Source organism: Alosa pseudoharengus, unplaced genomic scaffold, assembly GCF_046254945.1.
Source record: "Alosa pseudoharengus isolate Yale_2024_CS ecotype anadromous, Long Island Sound unplaced genomic scaffold, YU_APseudo_1.1 YU_APseudo_1.1_scf_2, whole genome shotgun sequence".
Classification (NCBI taxonomy): domain Eukaryota; kingdom Metazoa; phylum Chordata; class Actinopteri; order Clupeiformes; family Clupeidae; genus Alosa; species Alosa pseudoharengus.
In genome coordinates this window covers 14,492,533-14,503,196 of record NW_027468663.1, presented here as the reverse complement: position 1 = coordinate 14,503,196, position 10,664 = coordinate 14,492,533, and the positions used below count along the sequence as shown (strand labels likewise).

Genomic DNA, 10,664 nt, shown 5'->3' with positions numbered 1-10,664 from the left:
TCTTTTATGCCTCCCCAAGTGTTGTTTGTATTCACTGTAGTAGTAAGCCTAAATACATCAAATCTACCCTCTACAACTGCACAGTATTCTGTTTGGCTTCACTTCTTATCTTGCAAATGGTTTGTTACAATCAAACAAATCGCCAGAGGTTTACCACAGAGAATCCATTTCCTGTGAGTGAGATTATATGAGATCCCTGTATGTTTTTTTATTAAGAAAATGTCCAAATTCAGAATTAAGTATACTACTCAACATCTGAAAAGAAATGCATAATCTCTGTGTTGACATGTGAGGGCTTCAAACAGGTCTATGTTACCCTTTCATTGTTTGTCGTGCAGGGTTATTATCAATTACAGGACAACTTCGGGAAGAATAACTGCGACATCGTGGTGCAAGACCAACAGGGCTACCTCATAGGGAGAATGTGTTTGGCTGAAAAGCAAATCGTAACAACTAACGTTAGGTTATATGCACAACCCTACACCTACACTGAGGCTGTGAATCAAAATTGCGATAAAACGTTCAATGCACTAGGCTATGCTTTCAAAACCACATTAAAGTCCAGAAATGACAGCGGCACAACCTCTTATCGTACCTGGAACTGCGCAATGAGCAACTTGTAGTAACGTCAAACGTTTGTTTCACTTTAATTCAAACGTGACCGTAGTAAACAGGGTGGCGGTTGTTTGTGTCATTTACACAAATGGAGAAAATAAAAAGGGAATTGAGACACAATGTTGATTCCCCATAACGATTGGGACACAAACTAGAACTGCTGCACGTTTCAAGTCTGAAGTCGCTTTCGCGATGTCTTTAAACAAAAGGTTGGTACGCGAATGACGGTCACCAAATAAAGCTTTGTGGCAACACACCCCCAAATGCTAAGCTATAACGTTGCATGTTCAGCTGAGGAAGCTAGCTAGCTTTGGCAGCGTGGCGCAGATTTCATTAGTAGACGGAAAGAGGCATTGCCTTATCTAAGAAGCCAGCCATATTTTTAACTGACGAATATCAACATAGTCTATATATTCAAAGACGAATTTTCATACATTAGGTATCTCTGAACAAGCTAATCATCCATATAGCGTTAACGTTGTATGATTAAATTATTGTATGGTTTAACCTTGATTGTCAAAGCAGTTATATTGCTATGAATACTTGGAAGAATTTAAGTACAGCACTTGGATTTTACAGCTTAAACCATGTCCATGTGTTGATGCAGACTGCGCCACCCTGTCGAATAAACGAGACAATAGCCCGCAGTGACACGGGAGGAAAGTCTAGCTACCCAGTCTGCGCTTCCCCTGCACGGTTACGTTACTGGCCAGCTAACGTTAGCAAGCTAACCAAGTCGCTAGCACAGCAACACCAGCCGCTCATATTCCCTCCTATTCCTGACAGAATCAACCTGGTTGTCACAACCTCGTCGTCGTCGACACGCAATAACACAGAATTGCTACCAAATCATATATTTGGTTGTATCAAAACTGCATGGTTCCCTTACATATTGTTAGTAAGATTGATATACATGTAATGAGAAGTATTTCGCTTCAGTTAAAAGTCTCAATACGAGCCACGTTGATACAAAACATTCAATTCGGACCGTAACATTAAACTTAGCCAAGTAACGTTAACGCTAGCTTGCAAGCTAAAAGGCTACAGTGTTAGCTAACTGTTTTTTTCGACTGCGGGCAGTCAAGACTGTCGTCTATGCTTACCGTAGAAAACATATTCAGGTCCTCTTGCTCTTGCATAAACGGTTCGCACCTTGCAGATTTTAAGAACACGTTCGTAAATAGGGAAAATTAGGAGTTGTCTACGATGGTATGACGTCTCTTTCCAGCTTACTGCTGGTTTGAAAACATCCCTAGCCGTCCGTCGTCTCTAAGAAAAGCCCAGCAAAACACGCAAGAGCAACGTTCATTGGTAGACGCCTAGCCATGTGATCGCTTGAGCACCCAGTAGGCTTAAAAGGTCCGCGTCTACTGGAGATGGTGGACACGGGACAATGCGTTACCTCGTTGAAATATCGCGCTACTCTAGTGTTGTTATTACAATATATCCTTAATCTGCCATATGATTAGAATAACATAGGATTCTTATTTTCGCGGGATATGGTTAATGTCGTGTTAGTGGACATTTCGCTCGCAACATTCAAGATTCTAAACACTAAAGGGGTGAAGTGACGCTGGGCGCTTGACGTCATCTTTTCCGCTCCCCTCTGCAGCTACTAGGAACGTTCTCGAACATGTCGGGGGCAGGAGTGGAGGTAGTGTTGTAGATCAGTCTCGTCAGTTTTTATTTGTCAATGCGTTAATGGAACATTGTAGGTAGCCTACATACTTACTTTTGACATAGGCGATGTTGTTAAATCTTCGTAGCTTTTTCACGATGTGGCGCAGTGATATTTGCATTATCTCGGAAAGCCGCGCATGCGCATGGTCGAGTATTATGTTGCAGAACAAGCTAAATCGCAAGGGAGGAAAATTGGGGTGGGGGATCTAGACCAGAAGAAAGCCAGTGATACACGGATATCTTGCAGTTTAACGATGGCGTATATAGAAAGTATTTTTGGTAGGATCGTAGGATATCTTGCACCAGTCTTTACCAGCGTTCTCTTTTTATTTAATGCCAGATAAGAGGCTACATCGTAATTTACAAAATCAGTTAAGCTACTGGTTTAAGTTTGTTTGACACTGCTCTTGTCAAATCGAGGCTAGGCCTAATTTACTGACATGGAATACCATAGTGGTTTCAAATGGATCAAGTAAAATGACAGCAATCAATGTGTCCTTCATTGTAGGCCTAACACTGCATCCGAAACACCTTTGTTCTCTCCACATAGCCGCAGGATCCGCGGATGAACAAGGTAATGAGCCTCCTATAAATAAATAATCTGCTTTTCTGGCTACAGAAAAGGACGGCCAAGTCAGTTAGTGGAGGAAAACGAGATTGGTTTATAAATTGGAAGCAGTTCTGGCGAGGTGTAGCCTGGAAAATCCAGACCCTGATAATCTAGAAAGATTAAGGGTCTGGCAAAGAACAATGTAATGGCCCAACTCGAGGGGCGGCAACAAGCATGCATTTAAAAATCTCACTGCACGCAATTGGATAACACTAGACCATGTTTACTTTCCTCCAACGTTGCAGCGGTGTCTTCATCAGTTTAGCTGGTTTCCCGGAATGTTGGGGTAAAAGTAACGTGCATCCTTGCTCTTTGCCAGAGTGTCTCGAAGAGACAATTCCATTGTGCTCTCGCGAGAACTCTGGATTTCCAGGGTTAGTCGAGGTGGGTAAATTGGCTTAATTGTTGCGATTGGCTGAAATAAGACTGGTCACACGAATTAGATATTAATGAAGCGACCTTGGGTGTCTTGAAAGGCGTTTTATAATACAATGTGTTATTATTGTAACTGTAAAGTCTTTTTCCCCAATAAAGCATGGGCTTGTTGAGTAGTAATTCTTGTCATTGTATGTTTGTGGGTTGAGAATGGGAGGACTTTCCCTTCCTCTGGTCCAGTGGTGTGGCTGCATAAAGTTGCACAATACGCACAGGTTGCTCAACTCGCATGCACGCACACACACACACGGTTGATCCCAAGGTATAAGGAGGGAATGTGTAGTTGACTGCTGGTCTCGGAGAGTGCCCAGTGTGCAAGCTATTGATGCTGTGAGTCTACGTCTGTGTGGGTGTGTGTGTGTCTGAGCGATTGCCGGAGTGTGTGAGTGAGAGACAAAAATGTGGAATCAATGCCACTAGCATGTGAGTGTGTGAAAGAGAAAAGATAATATCTAGGACTAGCTGTGTGTGTGTGCGCGAGAGAGATAGAATTTGCAGAATTTGTATGGTTGATGTTGCTAATAGGTTTTTCTGTTTGAGTTTCTGTATATCTTTTGTCATCACAGAACACAAAGCAACACAGGCGGCTTCCCTTCACTAATAATGCAAAGACAGACTGAACAGACATTATAACTTATTTTGTTACATCAGGAAAATATCTGGAGGGCTGGTGCATTGGACAGGCTGACCCTTGACACAGGTGTGTGTTTGTGATATGGGTAGTGTGTGTGTGTGTGTGTGTGTGGTCTACCAGTTTTAGCTTTGAATGTTGTAACAATAAAGAAAGCATAAAGCAGACTTTAAATGGTCATTAACATACATGGACTGAGTATAGTCATAAGCTTGTTAAGCTGTATTTCCATTTAGCTCATTCACCTATTGCCTTCTTTAAAAAAAATTGTCTTTAAGACATGTGCAAAGGCCCTAGCCACATCTTAATTTGCTCTGCAGGCTCATCTGGAAAGGATCCCATTTCCAAACTTCCCGTTTTACATCTTCCAGGGGTGTAACCAGTAGAGAAATTAAGCTCAAATTGGTTTATTAAACTCTTGCAAAATCATTTCAGAAGTGCAGAAAACACATTTCTTGTAAACAAAGGTTTGAAATAAAGTTGTTTATTTAATTCCAAAGAAAATACATGTTCCTGGGTTTTTGGTGATTTGGAAACGAATGTCAAAGGAATCCAGACCTACCTGCAGAGCTACAGTAATTCAAATTTCCTAACATGTTCCCTCAGGCTACATCTTCCCCTCTACAAACATTTTTTTTGCCAATTAGTCGATTGTATGGAAATTTCTAATCTTTCCAATCAGGATTTCGATGAAAATGTGCATTAAAAGGCTGAATAGAAATCTAGTCTTAAACAGAACTTCATTGAAAAATCTTAATTGAAAATAACTTTTAATATAGGACTAGGTGCAATCCTTGTACAGGAAATGTTCAAGGATTGCTGGCCTAAATGTTAAACTTCAAAGGTTTACCCTTGCAGTGCAATGCCTTAAGCAGAGAAATAGGGCAAGATAGCCTCTGACTGGAACATCTTGGACTAGTGACCTGTAAAGACACTAGAGGCTAATGCTGTTCTGGGGTTGGTTTCTCATGGGCCTGTCTGTATTAGGCACTTGATACAGTGGGTTGCATAAGTTTACACCCCCATGCTGAAGTTGCCTAAAAAGAGGAATAAAAAAATAATCTTTTGGAAATCTTAATGCCTTAATTTAAAATAATAAGGAAAATACAACCTTTAAGGACACCAATTTTCTTTGTGAATGAATAATGTATCGTAAATAAATGTTCTTTCTAGGACATCACTGTCCTAGGCCTCATCAAGAATAATAACGAGGCCCCAGCCTTGGCGTAACTGGCTGGGGCACCTGCACCGTACGCAGGAGACCCGGGTTCGATTCCCGCCCCGTGGTCCTTTCCGAATCCCACCCTGACTCTCTCTCCCACTTCCTGTCATTCTCAACTGTCCCGTCACATAAAAGGCATAAAAAGCCCAAAAAATATATACTTTAAAAGAATAATAACGAGTCGGCCTACAGGAATGTGGTGTCACAGCTGGCGGCATGGTGCACAGAGAGCAACCTTGAACTCAACATATCAATAAAACAGTGGAAATTATCATGGACTTCCGCTAATCTCAACCCTCACACCCCCCGCAACTTACAAACAACACAGCAGTTAAAATTGTGGACTCTGTCAAGTTCTTGGGCACAACAATTAGCAGCGACCTGAGATGGGATGCTCACACTTCCACCATTATCAAATGGTCGCACCAGAGAAGGTTCTTTCTCAGGTTGCTACAGAAACCTAAATTCAAACTCAGTTTTACAGAGCCGCAATTGAAAGCATCACCACCTCTTCCATAACTGTGTGTTATCCGTTATCCTCCGCTGCAACAAAAACAGAGGCTGCTGGGTCGCATCGTGCAGACTGCCATCTTAGTTTAGCTTCTTCCTAGCTTCCTTCAGGCCGCAGGTTTCGTTATATTGGCACTAGGACCACCAGGCACCTTAATAGTTTCTTACACTACCACATAGCTCCATTCTACCCATGTGTCAAGTAGTGTGGCTGCATTTCTTATGTGTCTTATTTATTGTGTTCTTAGTACTATTTATTATCTTATTTATTGTGTGTATTTATTAAATATATGGTATTTTTGGCCCCCACCATCGACTTCAAGGCAGCGCTGCCTGGAAGGCGCTACAGTTAGGCAAGGTTTAGGGTTAGGCAAAGGGTCATTCCGTGTGAAATCACCCAATTTCAGCGCAATTTGGCAGGTGACCCTCCGAAAAAATCTGAAAAAAATCACAGGTGTTTGTAGACCAAATCCATGCATAGATCTTAAATAGTATATCTGTATAACTAATCGTTACAAAACTACAGCCCTTTGAAACTCATTGAAAGTCATTTTAAGCATTGTGGTGAACAATCCTTTTTGTTCAACTTCCAGCATTATTGGCTCTTTTGGTATTTCACACACATTAGTGAAACTATGTGAATAGAAGTACATTTTCCTGTTGAATTAAACAATCCAATCAAATCAGGTGTATCTTGTGTAATTTCCCCTCTGCAAAGCTCTGAAAATGGCTATAAATTCATTATGTGAAAAAACATCACCACCTTTGAGGGCTTGTCATTCAAAAAGTATGTGACACAAATTCATCAGATTTTTTTCCCACTCATGTATGGATTATAAGGTCATGTCCATGCATTACCTTTGGTTGTTAACATTATCATATTGTCAGAGCATTTTTATTAAATTGGGCTTGATTTTCAAAAAGCCTGTTTTCATCTTCTCATTTCACCACGTGGACAGTTAACAGGATTTTTTTAATTTTACCAAATATCATTCTGTATGTGAGGATCATCTGCCCAAAATTTGGGCTTGTTGCTGAGTTTCTTCATTGAGATAAGATTTTTTACAAATATTGTCTATAAATCCACTGAATTTGTACTTTATCTGCAGTACCACTTTGCACCACATGTGGTGCTCTTTTAATACAATGGAAGTCAATGGAAGAGTAAGAGAGTCACTTGTTTGCTGCACATAGTTTCACTAATGTGTGTGAAATACCAAAAGAGCCAATAATGTTGGAAGTTGAACAAAAAGGATTGTTCACCACAATGCTTAAAATGACTTGAAACTTCAAAGGGCTGTAGTTTTGGAACCATTAGTGATACAGATATACTATTTAAGATTTATGCATAGGTTTGGTCTACAAACACCTGTGATTTTTTTCAGATTTTTTGGGAGAGGGTGACCTGCCAGCCACTGGGTGATTTGACATGGAATGACCCCAAAGCAGTGCTGCCTTGTAGTCGACAGTGGGGGCCAAAAAGACCATCAAGCCATATTTCACATGAACAGTACCCATGGTGTCCACGTCAATATTAAAAAGTCACATAACTTTCCCTTCACTCCTGCACCTACAAGACAATCCCTCTCCACCCTAAAGGACATTTAGCACTGATGGCCGTGCAAGCATAATTAGGCCCTTTCACACTTTTTGCAGTTCCTAGACCATACAGTTCTAGAGAACCCCCTTTTTTGTGCATTCAGACAGCATGGAACAGGAGATTAAAGAGTTCCTCTTGAGCTCCTACTTATGGGTAGGGTCTTTTCCCTGTGCAAGGGAACCATGACTGATGTGCATGCCAAGGCAGCAAAGGGCCATTTTTTAAAATCTCTGTAAAAATATTTAAACAGCTGTTTAAATTTGCTTAACATATAAACTGCACGAGAAGGCCGCAGAGACTGACTACTGTCACGCAACAAATGCCTTCTGGACAGATGACAAGAAATGTTATTAACAATGCTGATTCTTTTTTATGCTTCCTGATACTAGCTTCTAGTTTGTCAATAAATTTCAGTAGCTAGCAACTAAATAATGCTGTCTGTTTCATTACTTTATGTTCATGTAATAACTGGGTTACTAATGTGTGTTATGTCATCTCAAAGTTCCTACTGTGTACAAATGTAAACAGAATAAATAAAAAGCTCTAGTTACTGTGTAGTCCTAGGGGTGGCCTTCTCAGTTAAGTAGTAGAACTGTGTTTTTAGAACTGTTGTGTCTGAATGCACCTATTGTCGATGCTGGTGTGAAATCGCAACTATTGACGCCTCAGAAAAGGCTGTCCTGTTATGACCTAAGGGAGATGCTTTGCTGCTATACAGAAAATCAGTGTGACCACAACTACCTTGGATTTTGCCTCCTGTCTTCATGAACAAAGAGCACCAAAGACTTCACAGCAATATTGGCCTTTTCTTTCTACAAGATGAGAGACATTCTTGCAAACAGTTTGGAAAATGCCTTGATGACTACTACTTTTTCTAGGACAAATAGTGTATTTTTATATAGACAATGGGGTATTATTTTTTTCAAATCAGTTTACATGCCTACCTTTAGCACACTAATTTAGTAACATAGATGATGTCAGATGAGGACACTATCTGAGCTATAGACTGGTTCTATACAGTCTATGATCTGAGCTATGTTTATGCGGTGTAATGGGTCCTGGTGCCACCAGAGGGCGTCCTTAGTCTATTATCTCTGCATAATGTTCACCCAATGGGCGTGTCCAATGTGATTTTATTTTGAAGAGGAAGGGTACTGAGGGTTGTTTTCAGAATGTGACAGAAGGGTCTGAAAATAAGACATACAGACTACTGCGTACTGGTAAGAAGTCAAGAAAAAATTCCTACTTTTAAGTCGGTAGCAAATCTCTTTTGTGCACTTGTAGCGAAAGGCTAGAATGTTCAGGACTGAAGTAGTTAAAAAGCTGACAGTATACTATGTTGCCTTGCTTTAGATCTGCTGATTTGCATCTTCTGTTATCTTCGCATTGTTATTGTTAAATCACAACAACACAACCTTTAAAAGAGATGAATGTATTATAAATGCTCCTGCTGTATGTGCATGTGTGTGTGAGTGTGTGTGTGTGAGAGAGAGAGAGAGAGAGAGTGTGTGTGTGTGCATGTGTGTAATGATGTGTGTGTGTGTGTAATGACATTGCATTGCATGGTAAAAATGGTAATAAAACTGGGCTATTTTTTTTTTAGACGAATTAGAAATTTGTGCAAATGTTCTCATTTGTGGTAAGGAATGTTAACCACGGAATGTTTGATACTTTAATCTTGGAAATGAATATTATCAATACAAAGGAAATTACCGTTATTAAATTAAAATGTCCCAAACTGATTTTATTCCAGCATTTCATCATTAGGGCTACTTAACACTGCTGCTTCAGGCCTTATATGAGAATATCTGATATGACTCCGTTACTGTCCACCGCAATTTTCTTGAGAGTTTATTGTTCAGCCTAAGCTGACAGTTGAGCAAAAAATAGCTTTTTTTAACTGAAAACATAAATCAGTGGTGTATCACTAGCCCAGAACTAAAAAGCTAAATATTTACTGCAGTCACATGGTGAGTTTGAACACTGGCCTGTGGTAGGCCTAGGCTATTTCCTGTAAGTAGATAATGCAGTAAAATATGCCAGCATATGCCAGATGATTTCTTGGGAAGAGTGGACATAAATGAACAACTATAAATGGGACCTTTTGTCTTATAGCTCATCTCGGCTTGTCAGATTCCAAAAATTATTCCGTGGAAATGCATGGATCCCAGTTGCTGCTACAGGAAGCAATTGGAATCCATGCATTTCCACAGAATTATTTTTGGAATCTGATCCCTTATCATACCTGTTCATTCGTACTCGTCGCTCGACTTATCGTGACTAAATTCAAGATGGTGGCGAACGGTAAACTTCCTGAAGGTACTGTATAAATCGTCTTAAAAAATAAACTACCAGTGCTTTTTCAAAGTTCTCAATGTCTCGTTTAAAATTTTTAGGGCCCTCGGAAGTCTACCAATGAAGTGTGGAGCTACTTTGAGCCTCGTAATTGGTGTAAAGCAGTGATTTATTTGCATGGCTAGACCGATGCCCAAGGCACCCCCATTGAAAACCTATTGGTAGCATCGGCTAACTAGCGCCAGATTTCTAAGTGCAGGGGACAAGCCGAGATGAGCTATGAGACATACGTTCACACTTGGTATCATGTTTCAACACACTTTAGGTCAAAATCACACCGGAATTATTTTTTAATATTGCCGCACATATGTTGAACTGATCAGAAACAAAAACTTTAGCATCATTTTAGACAGGATTGTTCATGTTTCACCAATCAGACATTTTTTTTATTTCACTTTTATTTCACTTATTTCTTAGATAGGGGAGCCAACTATGTGATAGGATCAGCCGGGCCCCGCCTGGCCCCCCATAGGGCCTGCTCTTAATTGCTAAGTGATGATCAGACCTCCACCACCACTTCTACTCATCTATTCATTTATTGAACTCCAATGTCTTAAACCACTCTCTCTCTCACACACACACACACAAATAAAAGTAAGGTTCCACTTTCATAAAGATGTCTGTGTAATTTAGATCTAATCTTTGGTTCATTTAAATGTTGTTGATGGTCTGTCTACCTCTGGTTGGAATGAAATGATTAAGGGAAAGTGAACCACACAACTAAATTGCTTCTCGCTGATAAACAGATAATTTCTTGGTTCACTTCTGTAGTTCTGTAGTAGTGACATGAGGCATGGTGACTCAATGTTGCCATATGTCAGCATAACTAACTGTGATGTTTGGACATTCCTTATACACTGCTTGCTGTTAAAGGGAATGACAGATGTCATTGTCACTGGTTTAAAGGATGTTATGCCCAAAACACCCATGAGTGATTAAGAAACATAATACCAACCTTTTTGCGCCAGGCGCCGACGTTTGATAACAAAACCACCCCCAATGTGGA

The 10,664-nt window shown here is 40.3% G+C and overlaps 1 protein-coding gene and 1 long non-coding RNA gene across 5 annotated transcripts in view; one reads left to right on the top strand and one right to left on the bottom strand.

Annotated features, from left to right (window-relative positions):
* Positions 1–1,872, bottom strand: part of ankrd12 (ankyrin repeat domain 12) — a 54,416-nt gene extending 52,544 nt beyond the window's left edge. For all 4 annotated transcript variants that reach the window (XM_076293854.1, XM_076293856.1, XM_076293858.1 and 1 more), the window contains exon 1: positions 1,719–1,872. The gene's annotated coding sequence lies outside the window, so the exon portion shown is untranslated. The remainder of the gene's footprint in view (positions 1–1,718) is intronic.
* Positions 1,873–1,991: 119 nt separating this feature from the next.
* Positions 1,992–10,177, top strand: LOC143135066 (uncharacterized). Its single transcript, XR_012988782.1, has 3 exons — positions 1,992–2,869; positions 3,992–4,040; positions 10,076–10,177. It is a non-coding gene; the product is annotated as an uncharacterized LOC143135066 (long non-coding RNA).
* Positions 10,178–10,664: the final 487 nt, after the last annotated feature.